The 27,931-nt window shown below is 48.8% G+C and overlaps 1 pseudogene; it reads right to left on the bottom strand.

The window, feature by feature from the left end:
- Positions 1-11,755: 11,755 nt before the first annotated feature.
- Positions 11,756-20,298, bottom strand: LOC146194543 (protein LSM14 homolog B-like; annotated as a pseudogene).
- Positions 20,299-27,931: the final 7,633 nt, after the last annotated feature.

Here is a 27,931-nt window from a genome sequence, read left to right as displayed (position 1 = left end):
TCCCGACAAATTATCCTCGGAGATTTCAACGCCAATCATTGTGCGTGGGGCAGTGCCCGAAACACCGGGCGAGGAGACGACCTACACGCCATGGCAACACATCCGAGACTCACACCGCTGAACACCGGCGAGCCAACCTTCCGGCGACGCTGCACACCTGGCTCCTGCATAGACGTTGCGTTCGCGTCCAGTGGCATCGAGGCGACCTAGCGTCGTGCACCATCGCTATGGGGCTCTGAACACTTCTCCATCCTCATTGAGCCCACTGCCAAGGAAGCTCGCGCCACGCGCACTTACTCCATTGTCAACTGGACCAGCTTCCGCAGCGAAGTAGAAGCCGCAGCTACGTCCGGCGCGAATTTCTTCTCCAGTCTCGTCCGTAGCGCGTTCGCAGCCACTCGCCGCGTAGAGGTTCGGGCAGGGCAACCAACGCCCGACAACAAGCTGCTCGACCTGAGAAAAAAACGCGACAAAGCTGAGTGACAAGCGCGGTGGACGGACCGACAAACTGAAACTGACTGGACAGTATACAATCGGCTGGACGCGGCAGCGAGGCGGCATCCCAAGAACCTTTGCCGCCGGTAGTGGGCATCGCTCTGAAGGAAGATGGAGGAGGACTGTAGCTCGTGGTGGCTCTTTACCATCCTGCGATGCATCACAACGCCACAAGCGAACCCGCAGCCGCTGGCCGCTCTCGCCATCTCGAGTGGCCTTAGCTACGAGGAGCTAGCTGAGCGGTTTGCCGACCGCTTTGCGCCGCAAAGCCCCGCGAACGCAGGAAGCCAAACTTCACCTGTGAGCCCCGGAGACAGCGCCAGCGCTCCTACCCCTGGTGGCCCTTGTGATGCCCCCTTCACAGTGACGGAGCTCAACAATGCGCTACAGCGCTGCCACCGTCGCTCGGCGCCAGGGCCGGAGGGGGTGACTTACCAGATGCTGCGCAACCTGTACGCACATCAACGGCTGGTTCCCCTGCAGAAGATCAACCTAGTCTGGGAACGCGGGACCCTCCCGGAGGACTGTCGCAAGGCAGTCGTCTGCCCATGCATCCTCAAGCCAGGACGCCCACCAACCCAACTCGCGGGATACCGTCCAGTGGCGCTAATATCTGCGGCTGGTAAGCTCATGGAACACATGGCTTTACATCACCTTAACGAGCAGGCTGCGGCGGCGGATTTGTTTATAGAGCGGCAGACGGGCTTTCACGGAATGCGGTGCGCTGCGGATTCCATCTGCGATGTTGTCAGCGGGCTCGAGCACGCGAAGGCAGTGAGGCAGGTTGCGTTGCTTCTACTGCTGGACGTGTCGAGCGCGTTTGATAACGCCTGCCGCGCTCCCATTCTCGCGACGCTTGAGAAGGCTGGCGTGGGCGGACGCTTGCTACAAAACATGGCATTGCTCTGTGGTGCCTGAAACCACCGGGCGAAACAGCACGGGTGCGCGCGTGCCTGCAGGCAGCTCTGACGGTGGTGAGCGGCTGTTTGCACGGCCTAGGTCTCTTGCTCAGCGCCGACAAGTCCGTCGCAATGGCCTGTGTTCCGAGCTTGCCCAAGCAACCACCACCGCTCACACTGGACGGGACCCTCCTGCCGTGGCGACGTTCGGTGCGGTACCTGGGGCTGGATATAGACCAGCGCCTTTCCTTCCGACCCGCGGCGATAAAGGCCTGCCTGCAGATGAAAAGAACTACCGCCGCCATACACAGGCTCACTGCTCGAGGCCAGGGCATCTCCCAGCAAGCTGCGTTACGGCTATACAACTTCGCGGCTGTGGGGGCAATGCTCTACGCGCTACCGCTCGTCACACTCGCAAACCATGCTGGAAGAAGCTGCAGGTCGAGCATCGCAAGGCGATCCGCATTTGCCTCGGCCTTCCTCAGAACTCTCAATGCGCAGCTACTTTGGCCGAGGCAGGTACGTGGCCTTTACAACTTCAGGTCACGTGGCGACCGCTCCGACACATCGATCGCCTATAGCACTCAGAGGACGGCGGCCCGCTACTACATCGGTTGCGACATCATCACCACTCGCGCATGGGAGCGGCGCTACTCGAGTACGAGCAGCTCACCAATGCAACGCCCCCCTACGACCTCTTCTCTCCCTGGCCCGCTGCTACGGAGGTTCAGCGAGAGATTGTCGGAATCGCGGGGAACGAACCACACCGCTCTGTGCAGTGCAGCAGCTGACCAGAGCCGTCACTACGAGGAACTACTACACCTACTCCTCGTTTAGACTGACGGCTCCGTGGCCAGAGATAGTTCCTCGCTAGCAGCGGCAGCTACCATCCCCGCCCTGCAACTGCACAGACAGCTGCACCTGTCATTCCTGGGTTCTTCCACCACGGCGGAGCTGCTGGGCCTGCGCCTAGGCCTGGATCTACTGCTTGAACAGACTCCGCTGCCACCCAGGTGTGTCGTGCTATGGAAGCCCGCGTTGCCCTCAACCGCCTTCGAACCACCGGCCGGGAACATTGCTGCTGTGTCAGATTCGCGTGCGTCTCGAGCGCTTTGCGGAGCGCGGCTGCGCTATACGGGCACAGTGGATCCCCGGGCACTGCGCATAGAGGGCAACGAACGCGCCGACAAACTCGCGACCGCGACTGTACCATAGTGTATATATTTCTTTTATTTTTACCTACCCTTTTATTTTTCCCTATCGCTCACCTCCTTGATTTCCTCTACCTTTTCCTCGCTATCCCTTTCTTTCCACCGCCCCAATTAAGGTGCTTCAGATAGCAGATACCGGGGCTGGCAAACATCTTTTCCTTCCTTTTGTATATACAATAAATAACCACTACTACCACCACCACCACCGACACGATAAATTTGCCCGTTTGCGTTAAACATCACATCTAGAAGGCACTTCACAAGCGTACTCACTTCTGTAACAGATATGCACGCGAAACGCGACATATATCCCGACGGTAAACAATTGAAGAAGCACGCTCATCATTCGCCGAAAGGTGGTCGAAACGGGTGTGAAACTCTCTATACCTTCCAGCGGCCACGAATTACAGACGCTAGCACCAAACTCCCCATGATAGCGGGAGGGGGCGCGTAAAAATGGACCTGACAGAGAAGGCCATATAGCGGACCGGTCCAAAAAAACAGTGCGCTGAAGGGGGTGGCGATAGGTTGCTTCAAGCAGCGCGGGTCGCGCTCGCGTGCGGCCGGGTGAATGCTCTGCCCGTGGATTTTCTACCGCATCATCGTTCTGCCGCGGTGCGACCGGCTCGCGGCAGGAAAACTGTGATGGAATGAAAAACCACAAGCATAGCGCTTTCGAGGGCGCAGGCGCGTCGCAAGCAAGCGTACCCGACCGCAGCAAGAAATAGCAGAGAAAAGCAGATATCGTTTCCCTTTTTTATTAGCTGCACGTGAAAGAGAAAATGAAAAGATGCGACGAGGTATCCCTCACACGCACACACTTTAAATAGCCAAAAGTTGACAGCAGTCTTCTCTGTTCTGCGCTAAAATTGTTATCTTGCATGCTTGCTTTATCAATACAAAAGAACCCAGTTTGCCAGCATTGCTTCTGTCAGCATGAGTACAGTTGATTTGAAATTAAATAAATGATGCACATATTAATTCTACGCACTCCATACCATCAAAGCAATGTAGAAACATGGAGCAAATACCTTCGTTCTAGTTACCTAGTGGTTGGTAATCTACGCATTCCATACCATCAAAGCAATGTAGAAACATGGAGCAAATACCTGCGTTCTAGTTACCCAGTGGTTGGTAATCTACGCATTCCATACCATCAAAGCAATGTAGAAACATGGAGCAAATACCTGCGTTCTAGTTACCTAGTGGTTGGTATTTGATGCAAGTAATCACATGTCACTGTGTTATGCATAACCAAAATGCATGATTAAAAATTTACACTACCCTTCCTGGAAGAACCGTCTTCTTCGAAACGCACTTGCGTCTCTCCACAGCACATGAAGGTAACAAGTTCAACAACACGAACCACAGCGGATATCGTCGACTGTAATGGCCAGCACAATCAGCAGACGAGATGGGTCCACGGAACTGGAGCTGCACGCAGACAAGTCTCTTGTCTCACGAAGGGGCGAAGAGCCAGCAGGAATGATATGCACAGAGTAAAAGAACCGTGACAAAAAATCGCGACTTTGGCCGATAAGCCAACACGCAGAGAATTCACAGCGCTAGGCTACGCAGACGACCGACGCAGACGACGGTTCTAATTCAAAACGAGCGGAGTCGTAAGTTACGACTCCGTTCGAAACATATCACATTTTTGGACTTAGGTCAACTGAAGGAACATGCTTCAGTAACCCCTCCCCCCTCCCCCCGCACGCACGCACGCACGCGCACGCACACACACACACACACACACAAACACACACACACACACACACACACACACACACACACACACACACACACACACACACACACACACACACACGTTTATGCCCTTCATTAACACCGCTACTCGTACATAACAGCACTGTTGAACTTTTTCAAGAAACGAGGACTTGGTTCAAAATTGTTGCAGCACCCATTCTCCTTTAAACCACACCGCACATGGAGTATCATTCCCAAAGTGCGTACACTGAGTTTGTTTCGGTGGTCTGTTTTAGTTACGGTTACCTGGCTAAAAACCCTCTCTATGCGGCGTTTGACAGTGGCAAGCACAGAAGTGCGAATACGACTGCCGACAAGTTAGGAAACAGAGGTTCCCCTGCACTGTTGGTCAGTTTTGTGATCGCTAGCCAGAATTCACTGACGCTGTCACTCACTTCAAGGAACGGGAGCATCGCCTGCAAAGTTCTGTATTCGCTATCAATGGTGTAAGTGCTACACGATGTTGCAACAGTGGAAATGACTCTTTGAAAGGGGCTAAAAGGCGTGTCACGAATGCACCTGGGCCTCAACAACTTGACGTTTTGCAGCAGCTCGAGATTCTCAGGTAGCCTTTTAAGCGACGATTTGATGCACGCCACAAGATACACACGACAGCTATCCAGCATCTGGTCCATCTCGCCGTCTGAAAGGGAGCTCCTGTGAAATGCGTCTAAGAAAACAATTCCATAGTTACACGCACGTACGTGAAGCAAGTGCTTCTCCCACTCTGCCATTGGACAAGCATGCTCTTTCAGGACAACTCCAAGCAGCATCGGTCTAACATGCATATCCATGGCTTCAAACAGCTTCACTGGATCAGGATTTTCCGACTGAAACAGCCTATTCATTCTCTCGAAATTCAGAGATTATGGGCTGAATAAAAAGCATGTACAGATAACGTTTTTCGTCTTTGAACATCTCGTGCAGTAGTCGTGAAGTATAGCACCGATCTGTGCTTTGAGCTAGCTGAAAATGCAACCGCAGCTCCGTCCACTGATCGATAATGCGGTTCACAGCTGCAGCAACACTCAGCCACCCTGTGTTGGCTACGCTGACCAACCTGATCTTGTCAGTATCATTAATAGCAGAGTAGATAAGGCGATACTGCTCTCGCCTTTCTTCAATTTGGCAGGAAGAGCAGCGATTGCTTCACTGCAGGCTAAGTGTAGGGAATGACAAGTACACTTTGAAAGAATAAATTTTGGGTTTCCCTCCTTTAGCAGAGAATATAACGAGTGATGCCGTCCGCACATGACTCTAGCACCGTCCGTACCAATGCCAACACATTTTGTTATGTCCAGTTTGCATAACTCAAGAGATTTAAGTCCCAGAAACATACCGTTAGCAGATGCATCAGTGATTAGAATTAGTCCCAAAAACCTTGTTTGGAAATCATCTGTTTTCACAGAAAAGTACCGAACGACAACGCCGATCTTCTTTGGCATGAAATGTCCGTGCTCTCGTCGATGATTAGGGAGTAGCATCTCACGATGTCCATCCCATGTCTTCGAGTAGCATCTCACGGAAGGTTGGTCCAAGAACCTTTGTTACCAGCGCCGTACATTTGGTGCGTCCTAGTGTTAATTCGACCGCAACATTTTATTCCGGGAACGCACTTGCCAACAGCGGAGCCAAGTGATCTGCAGTACACAGCGAGCTATGCACGGCGCCATGCGCTACCAGGCGCAGCTCTGCAACCTTTAGCTGATTTGATCTTGGCTTCGAAGGCCCGGGCTTGAAGTGCGAGACGATAGGCCTGGTTACAGCAACAAACTTCATCGATTTCATGTTCTGAATGTGCTTCTGCGTAGTAATGTGGACCTTTAGGTCTTGCACGTGTGGCCTCAGCTTGCGCTTGCATGCTTTGCAGTATGCCATGTCGATGGTGTCTCCGTTGCCCTCATCTGGCGAAGGCATGATCCAGTCTATTGAAAAAAAAGTAAATTGTGAATTTATGCCCTCAATCTTTTGCAGGCAGTAAAATTACCTAATCGCAGGTGCTTACCTTTGAAATCTGGATTATGCTCCCATTCTTTCTGGTATTTCTTTGTGTATTTCGCCCACTTCGCCATTGTGCTCGAGTGAAGATGTGAGACCGGCGAGACAAGCACACGGAGCAAGCGCAACAACAACAACAACAACAACAACAACAACAACAACAACAACAACAACAACAACAACAACAACAACAACAACAACAACAACAACAACAACAACAACAACAACAACAACAACAACAACAACAACAACAACAACAACAACAACAACAACAACAACAACAACAACAACAACAACAACAGCAGCAGCAGCAGCAGCAGCAGCAGCAGCAGCAGCAGCAGCAGCAGCAGCAGCAGCAGCAGCAGCAGCAGCAGCAGCAGCAGCAGCAGCAGCAGCAGCAGCAGCAGCAGCAGCAGCAGCAGCAGCAGCAGCAGCAGCAGCAGCAGCAGCAGCAGCAGCAGCAGCAGCAGCAGCAGCAGCAGCAGCAGCAGCAGCAGCAGCAGCAGCAGCAGCAGCAGCAGCAGCAGCAGCAGCAGCAGCAGCAGCAGCAGCAGCAGCAGCAGCAGCAGCAGCAGCAGCAGCAGCAGCAGCAGCAGCAGCAGCAGCAGCAGCAGCAGCAGCAGCAGCAGCAGCAGCAGCAGCAGCAGCAGCAGCAGCAGCAGCAGCAGCAGCAGCAGCAGCAGCAGCAGCAGCAGCAGCAGCAGCAGCAGCAGCAGCAGCAGCAGCAGCAGCAGCAGCAGCAGCAGCAGCAGCAGCAGCAGCAGCAGCAGCAGCAGCAGCAGCAGCAGCAGCAGCAGCAGCAGCAGCAGCAGCAGCAGCAGCAGCAGCAGCAGCAGCAGCAGCAGCAGCAGCAGCAGCAGCAGCAGCAGCAGCAGCAGCAGCAGCAGCAGCAGCAGCAGCAGCAGCAGCAGCAGCAGCAGCAGCAGCAGCAGCAGCAGCAGCAGCAGCAGCAGCAGCAGCAGCAGCAGCAGCAGCAGCAGCAGCAGCAGCAGCAGCAGCAGCAGCAGCAGCAGCAGCAGCAGCAGCAGCAGCAGCAGCAGCAGCAGCAGCAGCAGCAGCAGCAGCAGCAGCAGCAGCAGCAGCAGCAGCAGCAGCAGCAGCAGCAGCAGCAGCAGCAGCAGCAGCAGCAGCAGCAGCAGCAGCAGCAGCAGCAGCAGCAGCAGCAGCAGCAGCAGCAGCAGCAGCAGCAGCAGCAGCAGCAGCAGCAGCAGCAGCAGCAGCAGCAGCAGCAGCAGCAGCAGCAGCAGCAGCAGCAGCAGCAGCAGCAGCAGCAGCAGCAGCAGCAGCAGCAGCAGCAGCAGCAGCAGCAGCAGCAGCAGCAGCAGCAGCAGCAGCAGCAGCAGCAGCAGCAGCAGCAGCAGCAGCAGCAGCAGCAGCAGCAGCAGCAGCAGCAGCAGCAGCAGCAGCAGCAGCAGCAGCAGCAGCAGCAGCAGCAGCAGCAGCAGCAGCAGCAGCAGCAGCAGCAGCAGCAGCAGCAGCAGCAGCAGCAGCTTTTAAGCATGCGTAAGCATGTCAGCATAGAGGTAACGAAGGTTAGTAGACCAGTTATGGCTAAAAGCGCCCTACACAGAATCTCTAGGCAACGCCAGCCGCGACAAAAAAAAATGCAAGCAAAACATGAAAAAGCTGAAAAAAAACTGCTAACCAAACATAGCGCACTTCCTGAAACACGTTATTTCACCTTTGTATATTTCAGGGAGCATATAGCTCAAAAATAGCCACCGCGCCAAATCATCTAAAAGCATCCAGAAAATATTTTAAGTAGCCCAATTTGGCTATAAATAGCCCAATCTAGCAACACTGGTCTTAACGATTGCAGCGGTTCATGCGAGGACGAAGCAAGCCACGCAGCAGAGTCGGCGGCGCCGTTAGGGCGAGGGGGAAATTTAGGCGCGAGGGAGAAGCCCTCCTCCAAGCTTTTTCTTTCCTCCTTTCGCCCCCGCTTGGGAGAATTAGACGGGACTGAAGTGCCGTTGACTTTCCGCGGCCTAAATGGCCATATTGTGACATTTGAAAAGAGCGTGGGTAGCTACCGCCGGCCTCCTGGCGGTGAAATTTTGTTTCAGTTTCAGTTTCATTTTTAGAAAACACTTGTGTGTAGTTTTAATTTTAGCGTTATTTTTGGTGCTTTATTCAGGTGTTGGGTTATATCAGCAACGCCACTTGTGAATAAAAGGCTACGAAGTTACGCAGCCCCACCCCCCCCCATGTTAAGTGATATCCTTGCTCGTAACGCCCTGAAGCATATTGTCCAACCATAGCACAACTTCGCTACACAAGAAATGGTTTGCAATGACACAAACACCCAAGACTGAGGGTGTAAGCGTGTTTTGAATGAAACAAATGTCCAAAAAGTTGTTTTTGTTTTTACAGCGTATGCTAAACAGGAATGAAAACATAGTAAAGAACATATATTCCCTTAGTGATGTATAATATTCCTCCATTTGAGAAAGTCAGTATATTTCCACATTAGCTCCTATACAAAATACTGTGGTGTTTTCCAAGCACAGAACTTCTTGCATAATCTCAAATGAAAGTCTGTTGCAGATCTCATGTTAAAACACATGAAAGTTGGTTCTTAGGCAACATCCTACATATGCTAAACAGAAATGAAAACATAGTGCTCTGAAAGTGTGCAGTTAACAAGGAAAGAATATATATTCACTTAGGGATGTATACTTTTCCTCATTTGAGAAAGTCAATGTATTTCCACATTAGCTCTTACACAAAAATACTGTTTCGTTTTTCAAGCATAAAACTTCTTGTGTAATCTCAATTGAAAGTCTGTTGCGGATCTGAGGTTAAGACGCATCTAATCTTGAGTCTCCTTTGAGTGTTTGATGACTCATCAAAAGCACATTACGTGCGTAACAGAAATTCAATATCCATTTTTGTAAGGGTTTTCCTGAGGAAAACTGTAGGCATAGAAGTGGAGCAAGTAATAACTTGTGCAAGGGGGCGTTTCGTCGTGTGCGACATCAAGCACGAAACCTGTGCGGTGAGGATGGTGGTCCTGTATGCACCGACACAATACGAACCGCGCGAGTTTTTTGAGCAGTGGGTGCCTTTCCTTGAATGCAGTCGTGCGCTTATATTTTTGGGAGATTTCAACTGTGTTGTAGACTCTAAGGATCGTTCGAATAGAAATGTTGGAAAAGACCAAAGTGTCCAATTGCTGAATTGTGTCCTCAATGAGTGAAGCTTAGAGGACGTAACAGTCCTGGTGAATGGTGACAAACATATGCATTTCACACATTTTCAAGATAGTAGTCACGCGCGACTTGACAGAATATATGTGTCGCTGGAGTTTTCGCCTTCCTGCGAACAGTATGAAATGAAGCAAGTGTAATTTAGTTACCATTGCTTAGTTACGGTCACGCTGGGCAGAACGAAGCAGTGTAAATAAAAAATGAACTGGGACTTACGGAAAATAAACTCGAGGCTTACAGAAGACGAATTATTTTTAAGCAAAGTTAAGGAAAGCATGGATATTTTTTATGAGAGCGAAACAGGCTGTATTGAATCCTGCGAACCTTTTAAACAGGAGGTTAAAATGAATGCAATTGAGTGTTCTTTCATTATTAAGTATGAGGAAAAGAAAGAAGAAAAGCAACTGCAAGAGCTCTTAAAAAATTTAGGGCATGAGGAACAAATGCCGGGTATGTTCATGCATGATAGAAAAGGCATCAAAGTTAGGCTAGAAGCTTTGGACGCCCAGAACTACAGAGGCACTGCGATAAGACCACGCACGGAAAAATGGCTCGGTGGCGAGACGCCAACAAAACGCGCCCTCGCTGATGAAAAGCGATATGCGAGCGCGAGCGAGATAACGGTTATCGAATACAAAGGGCAGAGGCATGATGATCAAAACGGAATTACGAGCGCCTTCGTGGCGCATTGCCGTGAGCTGCTTTCGAGCAAAGCACAAAGTGAAGAAGGGTTTAGGGATAACTTTTTGCCTGTGATGCAAGTATTAGGAAAAGAAGCTACTGAAGAGTTGGAGAACGAAATAAGTGTGGAGGAAATAGAAAAAGCCACTGATGAATTGAATGTCGGAAAGTCTCCGGGACCAGATGGTTTGAGTGCGGTCTTCTACAAGAGCCTTAAAAGTGAGTTATCTTAAGCATCGAAGAATTCCAGGACGTCGTGGTGATGAGCCCCTTGTATCTGTTGAGCGCACAAAGGCTTCCGTATAGCGTCGGCTGATGTTTGAGGTAAGCTTTCTAAAGGTGGCGCTGATATCATGCTTTTTGATTCAGGTCGAAATGCAGAAAACGATTTACTTTTTTTTGTTTTAGAAGGAATTCTAACCTTTACTTTCTGAAAAAAGTGCACGGTAGCACAAGTTGGATGTTATTCAAGAACTCAGGAGATAAATAAGGGCATGTATATAAAACCCCCGAGAAAAAAGGGGACGCTTGGTAGAGTGTAGATAAAAAAAATACAACTTTGGTTTACCAGTTGTCAGGGCTTATTTTGGAAAACTGTGGGCATAGCAGGGGTTCCAGCACCTCCATCTACCAAAGAATATTTTCGCACCTAGGTTTTCCAGCGGGGGTTGAGAGCACTCTAAATAGAGGAAATTCCGCTTTTCCTGGTTCTATATCGATACACGTTTATCACGGCAATTTCAGAAATGCATAAGTTTTGACGGCGGGGAGGAAATGCCCCTGTGCTCTAAATATAGCATATATCTGGTGGACATCAAATGTTTAGTCCTAGCCAGTATGATTTGTTTTATGGAAAAAGCAATATGGCTTGCCTCGTGATGATGCACGGCGATTCTTTTCATGGTTTTACTATATGAAATTGACCACGGAGTTTGTAATACTACCCTCTAAGCAACGTTTTATTCCTTGCAATAGGAAACAATTTATATATTTATATTTTTTTTTTGAAGGAAGAAAGTGTAAACAACAATACACCCCCCCCCCCCCCCTGTTGAACGCGTACTATCGCAGCAGCAGACTCTGCGCAATGTGCGCGCCTGATCACCACGCTTCTACATGATGAATCAATACAAGAAGCGGAGTTATGTTTCTTTGTAGGCGTTAATGACTTCAAAGGGGCCTAATTTAAAATGCTACGGTAGCAGAATACTTGTGGTGAAATAAATACTAGTGGAGGCTGATTAGGAATGTAAGTATTAAAAAAAGAATTGTATGGCAACGTGCTAGGTGGAAAATTATTTTATCAACGTCTTGTCATGTGTAGAAATCTTTTGTATTTGCTGGCACTCCCATTGTATTACAATTAAAAAAATAAAACATTACTAAAAAGCAAAAAAGAAACAGGCGAACATTCTGGATAAACATGCCGAGTACGTCAGGCTGTAGAAAACGTAAAGGATTCGTGGTGTATGCGTTGCCTACTGTCTAGAGTGCCTCAGCTAGAAGCAGGTCACAGAGAGAGGGGGTAAATATTGAGCATAAAGTTGAACGGCCATCATTAGCCATATTAACTTGATTCTAAGCAACCCTCTTTTTCAAGATGGCGGTGCCGAAAGTGAGGGGGATGCTTAGATTTGAGAAATCTTAGTCCCCACCCTTGTATTATTCTTGTCGCAACATTTGCTGACAAAAAAGGGAAAAATAGCATTTCATTTCGTAAACTTGGCAACCATATTCGGCAAATGGGAGTAGAGTACGCATGAATTTCAAATTGTGGAGGCCCTGCTTAAGCTCATTCTGACTTTCAACATGGCTGTCTAAAAATAGCTAATGCCAAACAAGCAATCCAGCTCAGCCGTACGGCAGCCGATTCTATGTCCACGTGACAGCACGCTGATAAAGCTATTGGCCTCGAGACCAAGCAGAAGCGCCGCGTAGCAGCGTAGAGGCGAACTATACTCAGTGTGGATGCGGGTTAGCGTCGTGTGCCAGCCCGCAGATATTTATGTGAGCGCGTGCGGCGTGTACAAGAGCGCTTTTTCATTGTTTCGCGGTTCATGTGCGCTTTTACTTACCTATCTGCCTCTTGCAAAACAAATATGAACAGGCTGTTACCCCACGCCCTATAAAAAAAAATGCTACTAGTCCATATCTAGTATGTCACGCTGAAAAAGACATCATCAGTCGCGGTCTTAGGCGCTCGCGATTTTTTGGAAAGCGGCGTCTCAAACGATGCGCTGTTGTCGTTAGGTGCCGTGTCAAATAAAAACACGTTGCTGCCGCCAATATAACTTAATACAAGCGCTCACAAATAGTGTATTCCCGCTTGTCTACATGTCACAAACTGCTCTGGGTAACGGCTGCCACGCGCTAGCCGTGAAGACAAAGGGTTGCTTTACACCAGCACCTGACCTCAGAGTCAGCGTTGACAACAGAATTTATTATTGCGAAAGCAATACTACTATATGTTTAAAGCCTTCAGCGTAGCACGTAGCCACGATCGTCTTAACCACGTGACGCTTTGACGTCACATCCCACTTGACACTAGGATGAGAGCTTGGCTACCAACTCAAGCGGTCGGCGTAGCGCGACGGTAGCCACGTCTTGCCCACGTGACGCTGCGAAGTCACACCCCACGTGACACAAAAGCGAGAGATGGGCTCCCCAACTCAAGCGGTAGGCGTGGCGCGGTCAGAGCCGCGGCTCTATTGGCAGGAGCTGCCAACATGGGTCTCTCGTTTCACAAAGGACTGTTATGTCACAATCGGCCTGCTAGGACCCTGGCATTCACGTTACTTTTATAGGCCAATAAGACACGTTCATACGGCTAGGTTAAAGAGGGATTTATATGTGGGCTGAGGAAGAAAAAAAGAAAGAGAAAAATGGTCGGTCACACGCAGCTAATGCTTTCGCTCAATATTTGGTTCAGCTGCGTTGAAATCTTGTAATTTTTAGGCCGGTGTCACCAGGTAGCGTTGACGTTTGTCGATGCATTGGTGAATTAGAAGGAATTCCAAAGTACGGAGAATAAGCAAAACATTTAATCATTAGCAGGTACAATAAAGGTAAGATACAAAGTGTAGGCAAGCTCAAAACATGACAAAAAGCGCATACAAAAAAAGCAATCTTAACCAATTAGACAAATAAAGCATACAATCTGTGATGGAAACAAGATAGAACAAGGAAAGTTATACGGACAGTCAAACATGGTGAAAGATGCTCGTCGACAGGCCGCTGGCTCGAAGGCGTCCTGACTCGATGCAAGAAGGGCCACGCACACGACGCCTACACTTCGGCCCTTAGCCCGCCGCAGTAGCGCCCCACACCCGCTACAACTGCGTACCTCAGAAGGTCTGTGTCTATTACGCGCCCGTTATTCACGGGGCTCGGAGCTCTCGGGGCGCGCATGGGCTTCGCCCGCGCAAAGTGCGGCGGTAAACGGCCGAAAGTGGAGGGGACCCCGATACCTGGAAACTTCCCTCTGGCTTTGTCACATATAAAGCGCGAGTGCCTCGCGCGGAGCACGAGTACATCTCCAGCATACGGTGCCAAAATATGGTGGTTGAGGGTAGTCTGTGACATTGGAATACCGCCTCTATTGCAATATGCCACTGCAGACTGCTGCATGGCAAAGTCCAGTTGGAGCCAGCCACTCTGTGCCTTCTGTATCCACGTTAGAGTTGTCTGAGTACTTTTTGTTTTGTTCTTAAACATATGCTAAGTGGTAGGGCGCTCGACTGCTAACTTCGAGAAGGGGGGTTCGAACCCGGCCGTTTCGAAAGGCGCTCCTCGACTGTGCGATTTTACTGCACGGTAAACAATCCCACGTGGTTAACGACACCCAGGCCCGCCCCTATATCTTCCGTCATATAGCCGATGTCCCATGGCGCGTTAAAGGAGCGATTACAGTGTCGTTCGGTGTATTGTCGTTTTATACTTCTCTGAATAATATATAGGTCTGTGATTCTATTCGCGAAGTTTTATTGCCTAGCGTTCGGCGCATATTACAAAAAAACGCGATTGATATCCAAATTGGGAAGCTCCTCCCACCGTGAGCGACCGCACTTTTGAAATGCTCGTGCGACGTCACAGAGGATACAAGGCAGAGCGTTGTCTGCAATGCAAGCTGCAATATCAAAGCACACGTCTTTTTTTTTTCTCTGGACTATTGACAATGGTCGTCCCTCATGCAGAAGTGCTTGATGAAAATGTTATCGTACGAAAGCGATGTAGAGTAAGGCATGTTTTCTTCAGCATAAGGCACGCTCACAGTCAGTAGGCTGCATGGTTCCTTAGCTAATCGACGCACTGATCTTTCACATTACACTGACGACAACGCCAGCACCACCAGCGGTCGCCTATCACTGTAGTGTGAGGTTTTCGACCCCGCGATGCCAACAGAACTGATCTGCGGATGGCCGTCCGGTCTGTTTTGGTCGGATCGTAGGCCGGACGAGAACGCTGTACCCGATACTCGAGTGAACGGCCTGAACAGTTGCGCTGGTCTGTAGCTTAACCGAGTTAGAAAAAGGAAACCAAGAAGCTACACTTGATATGTTCCCCCTTGTCGTGAGCAATGACCTTGGCCAGAAATGTTAGTCTACGCCGAACTGCCAGCTCGATCAGCAACGAGTAGGCCTAGCGCGAGTACGCGCGTTCGGGTCTATAGTCTCGGCGATTACGGAGCGCGCATTCACAAGCTTTGTGGCCGCACGTGGTCATCGAGTGTAATTCTGGCAGTAGGACCTCAAATCGACAACTGTTCACATAACAAAGCGAATGCACATTGAGCGGCAAGCGTCGACATATGGGACCCTGTCTAGCGAGCGCAGCCGTCAGCTCTCGACGCCGCTTGTGTGTACACCCGGCGCAGGCAGGGGACGCGGCATCCACGGCGCTTCTTGCAGCGCTGTTGTAGTTTGTGAACAAATAAAGGTGCAACTGATGCGAAAAGAAGTGGATAGTTCTGGTGTTGCTAGCTCAGCTTCCATTTTATGCCGTGCGAACGAGCAGCATACATGAAGTAATTGCAAAAGCTATGTAAACAAACACGCTAGGGGCGCAGTCGTAATCCGCGAATCGGCGCATTCCTGCGGGAGTTTAGGGTTCACACGCTAAATAATAAATCGTGTATGCTTACGCTGCCGCACTCACGAGCGATTTGCTGCAGAAGCACTAGAACAACGGAAGGTGAGGCTCGGGAGTTTGTCGCGCACGCGGATGTGGGGGAGGCGAGATGGACACAGCAGCGACTCTCTTGTTCGGTGCGCGCATGCAGTGAAGAGCAATCGAATTGCGTTGGGTTTCCCGATGACGGGACTGAAGCGGCGGAAGCGGCACACGCTTTGGCGCGGTTGCCGTGGAGACTGAACATAGTTATGCAAAAATGCTTTGCCTGACTAACCCGCGCATATAACGAGCAAGTCACGAGGTAGCGATTCGTTCAAACGTTTTAGCTACTCCTCTGATGTCGCAAGGTGTACACGCGCGTCAAGGTATGCTTGTTTAAGATTTACTCTTAGCTTTTGGACCATAGAGTGGCGGTGATAGATCAACAATAAGAACATAACGATATCCCCTTCCACTTTCGCGGCACATGTAACGGCTGAATGAGCAACAAGTGCCTTTTATATGTGGGAACTCTTGTTGGTAAAACAAGCAACTCTCATACTATAAGAATAGTACGTTTCTGATTGGTTGCTTAAATTATACAGCATGAACCCGTCGATTTCGGACTCCTCGACCATCTTTAGACCAAGCCCAAAACAAGTCCGAGGATCTCTAAGGTCACAAATTATAGTGAGGCTTCTCGAGAGAAGAGGGAACACGTAAATAAAAACATTTTTCTGAGAAGAAAAAAAACTCAGTGACCCCCCTCCACGACATGCATGCAAGGGTGAAGCCGGCACCGCAAATAGCAGAGGACGAAGGGACGTCAGCGTCGACGTTGTGACATCGGCGCCCAGTGGTTGCCATACCAGAAAGCTGATTCTGATATTAATAATAAAAATTAATTTTAAACTATCTATTGCATGTAATGAGCTCAAGTGTCGAGGATTGATAATTTAACGATTGAGGAGGGAAATGCAATAATCAGTTTATCCTCAGTTGTTAGCTATCATGGCCCCCTAAACAGTGAATGAATTTTATTTCTTTTCTGTTGAAGGATTCTGCGCATCCATAACAGTGGTAATGAGCACATTTCGCTTTATATAAACGCTCGAACGTTTCAGAAACAAATCTTCGCAGCACCTGTTACACTAAATATTACATAATACACATAGATCAATTATACACTGGTAGCCCATTAGAATCATAACCCCTTTTCGTCTGTGCTGTTTTTCGAGCAAACTGGCTGTTTCTGACAAGGGGAGTAAAATAGCTTCATACGGGTTTAACCATATCATTGTTTATTTTTGTTAAATACTGCAGGTTATTGCTTGGCACAAGCAGGAATGAATTCAAATCATTACATAATTAAAAAAAAACAATTATAAAATATTAGCAGCACACAAATACAAAATATTGTAAGGTAGCACTTGCACCTGTTCTTTTTTAGAACCAGCTGGCACACAGCGCGCGACGCTTCGAGCAGCGGTCAGCGATGGTGATGATGAGGGATCTGTACCGATGAAACAGTTGCAAGTTCCCACAATGAGCTCACACAAATCCCCCCGGCAAGAGAGCGGCCACCCTGGTCGCTGATTACAGGGATAAGGGACGACGGGAATAAGGCTTCATGCGCGAGACGTGGACTATCTCTTCGAAGCGACGACGTCGATCAGCGACGGTGTGCGAGGGAATAACGCGGTAGTTCACCGGAGACGTTTGTTGGAGTACTGTATAAGGGCCACTGTACCGATGGAGGAACTTCTCACAGGCCAGGAATGCGGATTGGTGTCCACAGGAGAACTTCATCACCGGGGTAAAAGAAGGGAGTTCGATGGCATATAGAGAGCTTTGCGTTCTTGTTGGGGGTCTTCAGTGTTCAGACGGGCAAGTTGGCGACACTGGGCCATACGAGTGGCAAACTCTTCGCCCAGAGATTCTCACGTAGAGGAGGGAGCAGAAAAGAAAGTAGTGTCAAATACTGTTGATGGTTGACGGCCATAAACTAAAAAGAAATGACCATAACCAGTAGTGCGCAGAACAGCGGAATTGTAGACGCAGGTGACGAAAGGTAAAACGTTGTCCCAGTTCCGGTGATCAGGAGTGATATAGAGGATATCATGTCGGACAAAGTGCGGCGAAACAGCTCGGTGAGTCCATTGGTATGAGGGTGGTAACTAGAAAAAGTCTTATGGATGGTGTTGGCTGCGCGCAGTTCTTATTCCTCCAGGACTTGAGGAAAATCGGTGACTTCAGAGGCGGCACCGGAGAGAAGAGGGGTGGTTTCAGCGCACCGCGTTAGATGACCGATGGCAATGACAACCCACCAAACTAGTTAATGGCGACCATGTGAAAACGCACAGATGGGCAAGGTAGAGGTTTAAGTAGGCCAGCAGGAAGGGATCTTGAATGCTTGTGATGCTGGCAAGAAGGACATAATGAAATGTATTTCGCGGCGCTGTCAGAAAGCCCAGTTCAGAAGTATTGGCTCTTGATACGGTCGTAAGTTTTAAAGTGGCCTAAATGTCCAGCAGTGAGGTCATTGTGGTAAGCCTCCATATTTTTAGAATGAAGGGAGCAATGTAAAACGGGGACCCAGCGTTGACCCGTAGGGTCATAAACGTCGTGGTAAAGTGTTCCATGGTGAAATCTGAACCGTCGAAGCTGACGGCGCAAGGAACTGTTTGGGACAACTGATTCTCCGCGGAGGCGAGCGATGATTGTGCGGCAGTAAGGGTCAGTCAGCTGCAGGGACGAGAAATCAGCGTTGATCTCCAGTGGAGCTTTAGAGATGGATGCAACATTCAGGCGGCCAGTATAAGGCTGACTCGGATGGGAGGAGGGAGAGGAGGCCGTAGATGGAGAGCGTCAGTAGGAAGCAATGAGCAGCGAGAGAGGGCGTCAGCGTTGAGGTGTTTTCGCCCAGAATTATAGGTGTTAGTGAAGGTGTACGTTTAAAGACGTAGTACCCAGAGAGCCACTCTACCCGATAAGTTCATCAGCGATGACAGCCAACAGAGTGCGTGATGGTCTGTTGCAATGGCGAAGCTGCGACCATAGAAATAAGGTCGAAATTATTGAATCGACCAAGCAACAGCGAGGCACTCTTGCTCGGTAATAGTATAGTTACGCTCAGCTGCAGCAAGCGTAAGACTGACGTATGCGAAGACTTGCTCTTCGACACTGCGTGGCATTGCAAGAGAACTGCGCCAATACCGTGGCTACTGGCGTCTGTGTGAAGTATGGTGGGCGCGTCCGCGTCAAAATGGTGAAACACAAGAGTGGATGTGAGTGCCTGCTTGAGAGCTTTGAAGGCGTCTTCATATTCAGTGGACCAGGTGTAAAGCACTTGGGAAGACACGAGCTTGAGTAACGGGTCCGCAATGGTGGCAAAGTTCTGAATAAAACGGCGGAAGTAGGAGGCTAAGCTAAGGAAGCTGCGAAGATTTTTTTGACGTTGGGGCCGAGGAAAATTACCGACAGCCGCAATTTTTTCGGGATCAGGATGGATTCCCGCCTGACTGACGACATGGCCGAGTACTTTGATGGTCTTACTGGCAAAGTGGCATTTCTTGGTATTCAGCTGAAGCCCCGCCTGAGCGAGGGACGTGAGGACTTCAGTGAGACGCTGTAAGTGCTGAGCGAAGTTCGACGAAAAGACAATGATGTCATTGAGATAACATAGGCATGTTTTTCATTTCATGCCGCGAAGTACGGTATCAATCTTGCGCTCCAAGGTTGCCGGCGCATGGCACAGTTCGAAAGGCATCACGTTAAATTCTTAGAGACCGTAGCGGGTAGAAAAGGCAGTCTTGTCCTTGTCTCTATCGTGCATGGGAATTTGCTGGTATCCTGAGCGAAGGTCAATACAGGAGAAAAACTCAGTGTCTTAGATACAGTCTAATGCGTCATCAATACGAGGCAAAGGGTAAACATCCTTGCTCGGGATCTGATTAAGTGCCCTGTTATCCACGCAGAAGCGGTGAGCGATCTTTTTTTTTTGAACGAGAACCACAGAAACCGGTCAAACTTCAGAGCCTCCTTTGATTTTGCAGCACGAAATGCTCCTTGGCGAGGTCGCCCACTAGCTACTCCAGACGAGCCACCAGTGACACCACCCCGGTGACCCCGTTGCTGCTGTGCCCCTCCCTGACGAGATTGCTGCTGCTGCTGCTGTTGGAGGCTCTGTTGGTGGTGCTGCTGCTGGCCATGCTGCTGCTGCTGCTGCTGCTGCCTGCTAGGCCCTGCAGAACCCCGCTGCTGCCCATGGCTGCGCGGCGAGCCACCACGAGGAGACTGTCGTTTATCAGTGGGGGGGGGGGGGTGGAGGGGAACCGAAACTTGAACCCCAGCATCCATTGTGGGGCTCTTCCGCTGCGCTGGAGTTGTGCTTCCAGACTGAGAACCGGACTGTTGGGATCCACCTAGGCTTGCCGCTGGCTGCTGCGAAGGCTGCGATGAGCATTGTGGAGCCATAAAATATGACGGCAAAGTTCCCACAGGACCATATGATGAAGGTGCCTGGTTGTATGCAGGCGCAGAAAAGCCCGCTCCAGCAGCTGAATGTTGAACAATGGCAGGGTCGTTAGTGAGACCTCCAGGCAAAGTTGACTGGGGCTTGGGAGGCTCGGACACACGAAGGTCTTTAATGTCATGGGCCCTGAAGATAATATACTCGTACACTTCATCTCTGGGCGCTACGGGGCGCTCAGTGGGGCGATCTTTAGTGCCAAAGGACCGTACTTTAGCCAAAGCAACGGTTGACTCTTTGGTATCGATAGTGTACAAAATGCCTTCCTACCGAATCTCCGACTTTGATATTAGGCTTATTTTGCTGTCTGTATGGTATACCGGTACTCATTGCGCACTCGGGAACGAACTGCGTGCCTCCAGCAGGATCACAACAGATTGCTCCGGCCTAACCAACTCAACCCGAGTCAAATCATGAGATGAAGAGTTCGTGGTTGGCAGGCTGACATTTCGAGCAAGCATGTAATTAATTTGCTCCTCAATGACTTTGCGTTCTGCGGCCGAAACGCGACACGACTATCGTCGAACAGTAGCAGAGTCGTCCGTCGCCATGCGATGAGAGGGGACGGAGGTCTTCCCTAAAGCTGAGGCGCACACATCGAAAGATTCTCGGTGCCGCTAGAGGATGTCTAGCAGAGCTGTGGACTGCTCGGATGTGAGGTCAGGGCTGATGGCGGCTGCGAGAACAGAGGAGGTTGGAAATGGAGGCCTGTCAGCAGGCGGTGGTGCACAGGAAAGTGTGTTAAAAGGAACAGGATCGCCAGAAAAAATAAATCCAACAGTGGCGCCTCTGGGCAGTAGAATGGCTGGAAAGTTCTATTCAGGGCCGCAACCACCGCTCAACCACTGGTGAAAGAGGTAAGGCACGAGGCAAGAACTAGACCACAGGAGGTTCACTGAGAAGCGGGCATAACGAAGGCCTCGCCATCGAAAAGATAGTCCAATGTCACGATGATCAGCTGCTCGCGTCCTGGGGCCAGAATGAAATCAACTGCTGCGAACACGTGCGGTGATGAACAATCAGCAGTCGGTAATATATCAGGGTCCGCAAGAAGAATAAGGCGCTCAGAAATCCCATCCCAACATCATGAGATGAACGCACGTGGGGAGCACAATAAATTCGATATAATGCACCTGGTTATCGATGTGGACGCGCGCTGTGCATTGACCAGTTGGTTTGATAAAAGTGTCATTAGCTTCACGAAGGGGCGGACCGATGTATGGCGTTAGAACTTTGAGCAGGTGAGAATAGAGAGAGAATGCATGACGGAATACGCGGCGCCGGTGTCGACGAGGGCCTCAACGTACAATCCTTCAACAATCCCTACTAACATATTCGACGGTCGCCCAGGAGGAATTGTAGATTTCGTACTCGAAGCAGCTTGCTTTCCAAAAACTGCTGCGGTTAGTTTTCCGTTATAGGTTGGAAGTGTTGCGAGGCAGGAAGAAGCGGTGACGTGCGGCGGCGAAAAGGCGAAGGGGATCGGCTTCGGAAAGGACGCGAGGGCCGTTAAACATCGGTGGAGTCCAAAGGAGAGGAATAACGCCAGGAAAAGTCTGAGTAGGCCAGAGCAGAATCATCAGGCTGGCGCACGCGGGCACGTTCAAAGGGAGTATAATCCTTTTGCTCGTCTTGCTGGCGGCGGCGACAGACACGGCCAATATGGCCACGTATCCCACAATAGTAGTACTCAGGGCGGGAGGGGCGCCAGGCTGGAATAGGACGGGGCGCTGTAGGATATGGTGCCAGGGCAACGACGTGACCGCACACGGGTGCCGAACAAGTCGAAGAAGGCAGGGCGGGTGGGCGTGAAGTAATCTCGGAATAGGTTGGCGAGAGAGGCGGGGAGGCATTGGGAGGCAGAGCAGGTGCCACAGTAGAGTTGAGATTGGTCGGTTCATCTTTGATGGTACTACGGCAATTCACGGTTGCTAGCGGAAGAGTTGCAGATACAGCAATTGGGTTGGTGAGGCCGCACAGCTTCTTTCGAATCATGGCGCATATTAGGGAACGCGAATTTCCATCTATGAAGCCGACATCACTGGGGTCTTGTATGAGGCGGCACGACTGTACCTGGTCCATATGTTGACAGGTAGATGTGATGTCAGACACGGATGATTGATTCTGAACCATGAAGGCGTTGAAAGCAACAGTGTTGATGCACTTAATTAAGTGGCGAACACGCTCAGGTTCAGGCATAGCAGCGTTGACACGACGAAAAAGGGCCAAAACGTCCTCAATATACGACGTATAGGACTCGCTGGGCTGCTGTATACGAGCTTCGAGTTCTTTATTGGTCTGTTCTGTGTGACCAGCCGGAGTGCCAATGTTTTCTTTAGCTGGTCCTTGAATGTAGGCCATTCAGCTATGACATCTTCATGATTCAGGAACCAGGTTTCGGCGACCTCGGCCAAGTAAAAGACGACGTTGAGCAATTTGTGAACGTCATCCCAGCGGTTAAATGCACTGACCATGTTGTAGTTGTCGACTCAGTCGTCGACATCTTCACCGCAAAGGCCCACAAAGATCTGGGGATCGCGCTGGTGGCTGATGACTGTCCAAGCAGGGGCAGCCGAAGTAGAAGAAGACGCCGCAGGAGACGCCGGGGGTGAGCGAGCACCGTTGCCCTCATCCATAGCACAGGGCCGTTGACGCAAGCGAAGGCCTGAACGGAGCTCCAGTGAGCACAGTAGGTGGGTCTAAAGCTAGAGGTGGGGAACATGAAACGCACCTCCGCCACTTGTAAGGTAACACTTGCACGAACGTCTGTTCTTTTTTAGAACCAACTGGCACACAACGCGTGACGTTCCGAGCAGCGGTCAGTGATGATGGTGATGATGGATCTACACAGATGAAAGAGGTGAAAGTTCGCGCACTGTGCTCACAATATACAGAAAACAATATACTAGCAGGTAAAGAAACGTTGCAATGCACCAGAAAAATTTTACGAGGATAAAACAAATGTCGGTAACAGATTCCACTCATGCGCTGTTCTAGGGAAAAAAAAAACTGAATTTAAAACTGTTAGTTTTGGAGAAAATGGAAGTAAGCGAAGGCTCACTAACACTACGAATCCTTCTCACTAGAGGACGCTTAATGAGCTCTTGATGCTCATTAGCTTGAGTTTATTTTTTCCTGTTAAGCTATTAAAGAGGAATGTCAATCGGGTAATCCTTTTTTCGGGTTTCTAGTGTATGAATGTTATTTAAATTCATTAGCTGTGCAGGGAAGTCTTCCCTTGTATATTTTCCGAATATAAGCCTAAAACCTTTCCTGTTGGCGATTTCAAGAAGCAGTATATCTTTATTCGTGTACGGGCCCCAAACTTTTGAAAGGTATTCAAGTGAAGACGTACGCAAGTTTCATAAGCAATTTTTTTATATGTGCCGGGGCCATTTTTAGCTTTATTCGCAAATCCCAAAGCTTTCGCAAAGCAGGTGCATAAGTATTAGTAATATGTGCCGTCCGTTTTAACGTATTGTCAAGCGTTACACCTATACATTTATATTTTTCATCCTCCAAAATTATAATGCCGTGAAAAAAGGAAGGAAGCGAATTGGGAGATTTTGTTCTTGTTATGATTAAGTGAACAGCTTTTGCAGTATTAGATTTTATAGCCGATTTAGGACACCACTAATTAATGGCGAAAATTGTATTTTGTACAGAGCTGTGTTCATGTCCGGATGTATTTTGTATAAACACAACGCAGTCGTATGCAAATAACATATCAGATACATCGGTAGGTACAACAATGATAAATTATTTACATATATAAGGACAACAACGGTCCAAACAGAACTCCCTGCGGAACTCCAGAATGAACGCTGAGGACGATAGAAGTGATAGTTTTGATTCCTACGTATTGACGTCTCTCGCTAGAATAGGCCTGAATCCATCAGACGATTGAAAAATGCACACCCATGAATTCCATCTTATACAGAAGTTTTCCATGTGGCGCTTTATCAAACGCCTTGCTGAATTCAAAGAAAACGACATCCGTTTGCCCGAACATATAGAGCACATGCGGAAAGTTGTGCATAGATAGAACATTCTGAGTAGCTGTGAATATCCCCTGCCTAAACCTGTGCTGAATAAATACATTCGGGAATAAATACATATTTATAGTCACATGATAAGATGAACTCCATTTCTTTCAGGATCGTTTTATATCTGGCACCTGTTTTGGAAGTAAACTACAGAACTGCCCCAAGTCACTGCTCAACAATAATTACAATGATAAAGAAATTTTCAGCCTTCAAAATTCCTTTCCACAACGTGACCGCGACCAACCGCAGTTTGTGCGATGTCTTCACAGTTTTCTCCAGTCTATAACGTTCGAGGAAGGAAGTTGTTTGTGTGGTGGTGAGAAAATTCTTCTTTCTAACCGTAGGTGTTCCAACCTGTCGCCGTAGGGTCCTAGGAGAGGGGTGGGGTAGGGATGGGGATCCCCCGGTTTGTGAGAGCTCGGGCTAGATCATTCGCTAAATCATTTCCTTCTAGGCCTTCGTGTCCAGGTGTCCATGTAATTGTGTGCGTCTGGGAGATGGAACGTAATATTGCACACGCTCTTCTGTGAGGTTTTCCGGCCAGGTAGTCCCTGCAGGCTGGTTGGGAGTCCGTCACTACGTGTGATGACTTCTTGTGTTTTTATGGTGACGGCTATTGCCAGTGATTCCGCTTCCGCAGGATCCTTGGCATAGATCGAAGCCTGAATAATTGGCCTCTTCTGGTGGTCAACTGCAGCTATTGTGAACTTGCCAGGCTCGCCGTAAGCCCCTATGTCCACGTCGACAACTTCCGCGTCTTTAGACAATTGTTTTCCAATGATTTGACTCTGGCTTTCCTTCGACCCATCTGTAACTCATGGTGCATGTGCTTGGGTATCGGGCTCACATAGATGTTGTTTCTTGCGGATGTCGGAACTTGTGAATTGATCTCAGAAGTTCTTAGTGCCTGCCATAGCCCTATAGTTTTGACAGGATTTCCCTACCCGCCTGCGTTGTTGTTAGGCGTTGTTTCTGACTCTCTAGAACCGCCTCCTTGAGCTCCTCGAAGTTATTGTGCACTCCGAGTGCCCAAAGACGTTCTGTTTATGTTGTCGGCGGGAGGTTTAGGGCCGTTTTATAGGCTCCGCTTATGACAGTGTCAATGGCCCTTTTATCAGTGATTCTAATTTCGTGATATGGGAGCCCATAGGTAATCCTGCTAACGACTAGGGCTTCCACAAGGCGGAGGGTGTCCTCCTCCCTCACCCCTTTCCGGTGCCAGGTCACCCTTCTAATCATTCTGGAAATTTGGTTGACTGTGGTTTTGAGTGTTTTGATTGTATAATCCACTCTCAAATTGCTTTGCAACCACAGCCCCAAAATTCTGATCTTGTCCTTCTCTTGAATTGTCTGGTCTCCTAGAGAGAGCTGAATTTCTCCTGGGGACTTGTAATTTCTGGACCAGCAAGCCTGGATTATCCAGCTAGTCCGCAAGTCAGCTGCTGCCAGCGGAGCCCTGGACTAGGGGCACCGACCACCCAGCTCCTGCGAATTCTTATTGATTATTATGCTCATTAAAAGTTTTCTCTCTCTCTCTTCACAGTTATTGATTTACAGCTTGCACTTTAACGTTAGTGCAAATTATCGCTGATAGTCCTACATTTTGGCAAGTGTGTACGAATTCTGTCCCATGGAAAATTTCATTGTCATTGAAAAGAAAAATTACTATACTAAATACCATTTATAAACAACACACACACACACACACATCAGAAATTCCTTATACTTCCCTCGGTTCCAGGAAATCATTTAGAGTCCTCTCACAGTGCAACACCACATTATTTGGGCAAAAAGTATCCGCCTTGTTGTGAGCTCGGCAAACTCAATCCCCTCACCGCTCTTCACGTGAGCAGTCAGCTTTCCTGTGCGGCGGAGTTTCCTGTACTGTGTCTGCGTAATCTCATTTGTAGGGAATACTTGTGTCTGGTTGTCTAGCCAGAGTTGATGTGCACTTAGTCTATGGCAACACGCCGGGCAGTACGCTGTCGCAGCTACATTTAACCTGCTTAATCCTCAAGTCAAGTACCTAATGAGCCAGGGTGCCTCGATTTATTCTGAAGTGCTGCAGGTCAGAGCACGAACCTTGTATCTCCGTGGGCTTGACACTAATTTTGCCTGTCTCACTCGTATAAGACATGCGTACGCTGTTGAAAAGGTGATATGTGATGTTCACGCCGACGTATCCGGCCTGTGAGCACCGGGCAAAGCAAAAAGTGTCAAAGCGATGCCAGTAAATCTAAAACACAGGTGGTTACGTGCCTTGTTTTCCTAATGTCCGCACTTCTTTTTCTTTTTTTTTTTTGCTGCACTGGCGAATTCCACGGATTTTTTTTTTCTACAAAATTGGAACACTCTAAAGAGTAAATCGATAATGCATTGAATAAGGCACGTTTTGATCGAAAAGAAACCCACCCTAAGCTCGGAAGCAGACATACGCCGCGTGCGTTTCGGCGATCGCTACCGGCTGCCGATCCCCACTATCGGAGAGACGGTGGCGCCACTTCTAGGTCAATGTCGCGGGTACTCGGCGTCGCTTTCGGCTGTCTTGGGCCGTTTTGTGCTGCCGGCTGCTGCGAAGGGCAGTAACAGAGCAATACAAGAAGCCCATGATTGCGTCTTGGATGCCAGACTACCTCGACACAACAACTTGCTGGACGGCTGAGTACAGGCAGCGCGCAGGCATAATCTGCACGCTCTTCCTGGCAAAAAATGGACTGCTTAGATCCGCATGAATATTTTTCTCCATTTTTTTGTAAAGTTAGGGCGTGTTTAGATTCGGCGAAGTGCTTAGAATCCCGAAAATACAGTAGATAGAGAAAAACGTCACAAAAGTACTTTCCAGTCATATTAGTCAGAATGCAGATAATTTTTACAAGACTGTTATTTATTCTCCAATCAGCCTTGAAATGTTCAATGGACAGAAATTGAAAGCGGCATTTCAAATCGAATAATTTATAAGATCGAAACCTGCATGAATAAACACCTTGAAGGAAATACTACAATCTCTGAAATGCTTTCTCTTTACCACTGTGAAAAAAGTCAGTGCGTTAATTGTAGACTTCTAAGCATTTGTTTCTTCTACACAGCATGGCTTTCATGACTTTATCCAACATTTTATTTTCTTTTGTTTTGCTTCTTGGAGATGACTGTTTCGACAGGAATTAATTTTTTTGAAAATTTTCTGCTTGGCAAGTCAGGCATAAAGTTTGTTTCGATTATCCTTCCCTCTTTAGTCTTTTTGTTCTCTCTTTATTGTGGTTGCTATAATAAATAGCCCTCATTGCCTCAATGCATGCCCACAGCAGGCGCATTTGTTACCATGACACCCAGCCGCCTCTTCTGCATTCCCCCCTCCTTTTGTTTTATTAATACAAAGATTTCTGTTCAAATTATGCGCTTACATTTCATCCCTTCTGGGCCACTCTTCTGAAGCCTTTTGCATCTGGTGTATTTCTTATGCTTCCTTTGTAATCAGTGACCACTTCATAAAAGCACATGTTATTACTGTGCCCCCTCCTTGCGCTCATTTATCATATATCTCACCTCGTACGTTTCCCTCACACTGTTGCCTTTTTATTTCTTTTTTCAGGTTACATGATCAAGGGTTCACAGTTCAGGAAAGGCTTTCCCTAAGGACACCTTCCTTCATTTCTTGCCCTACTCGGATCCCTTCCCGTCCCATTCTTCTTTGGAAAAACTCACATAAATATAAAAACCCCACAGGTGATGATCGTACTGCCCACAAGTGCTTTTGTGAAAATATATCTCTCGGAACGAAGCTGTCTCTGAGCACTTGTTTGGTCTTCAATATTGGGTTACCATCGCTTGTCCTTGGCTTACCATGTACCTGTATACATGACTAGGGACACGGATAATTATTATATCACAGAAAAGAATATTCCTTTGCTGAAGCTGTTAGGCTATTGCATATTGCACACACTGCGTTTGATGCTTCTAATAAAAAGCGAGATTTCTTTACTTAGAG

The sequence above is a fragment of the Amblyomma maculatum genome, chromosome 3, assembly GCF_055883805.1.
Source record: "Amblyomma maculatum isolate TAMU_Amacu chromosome 3, ASM5588380v1, whole genome shotgun sequence".
NCBI classification, from domain to species: Eukaryota; Metazoa; Arthropoda; class Arachnida; order Ixodida; family Ixodidae; genus Amblyomma; species Amblyomma maculatum.
This window is presented reverse-complemented; position numbering and strand designations above follow the sequence as displayed.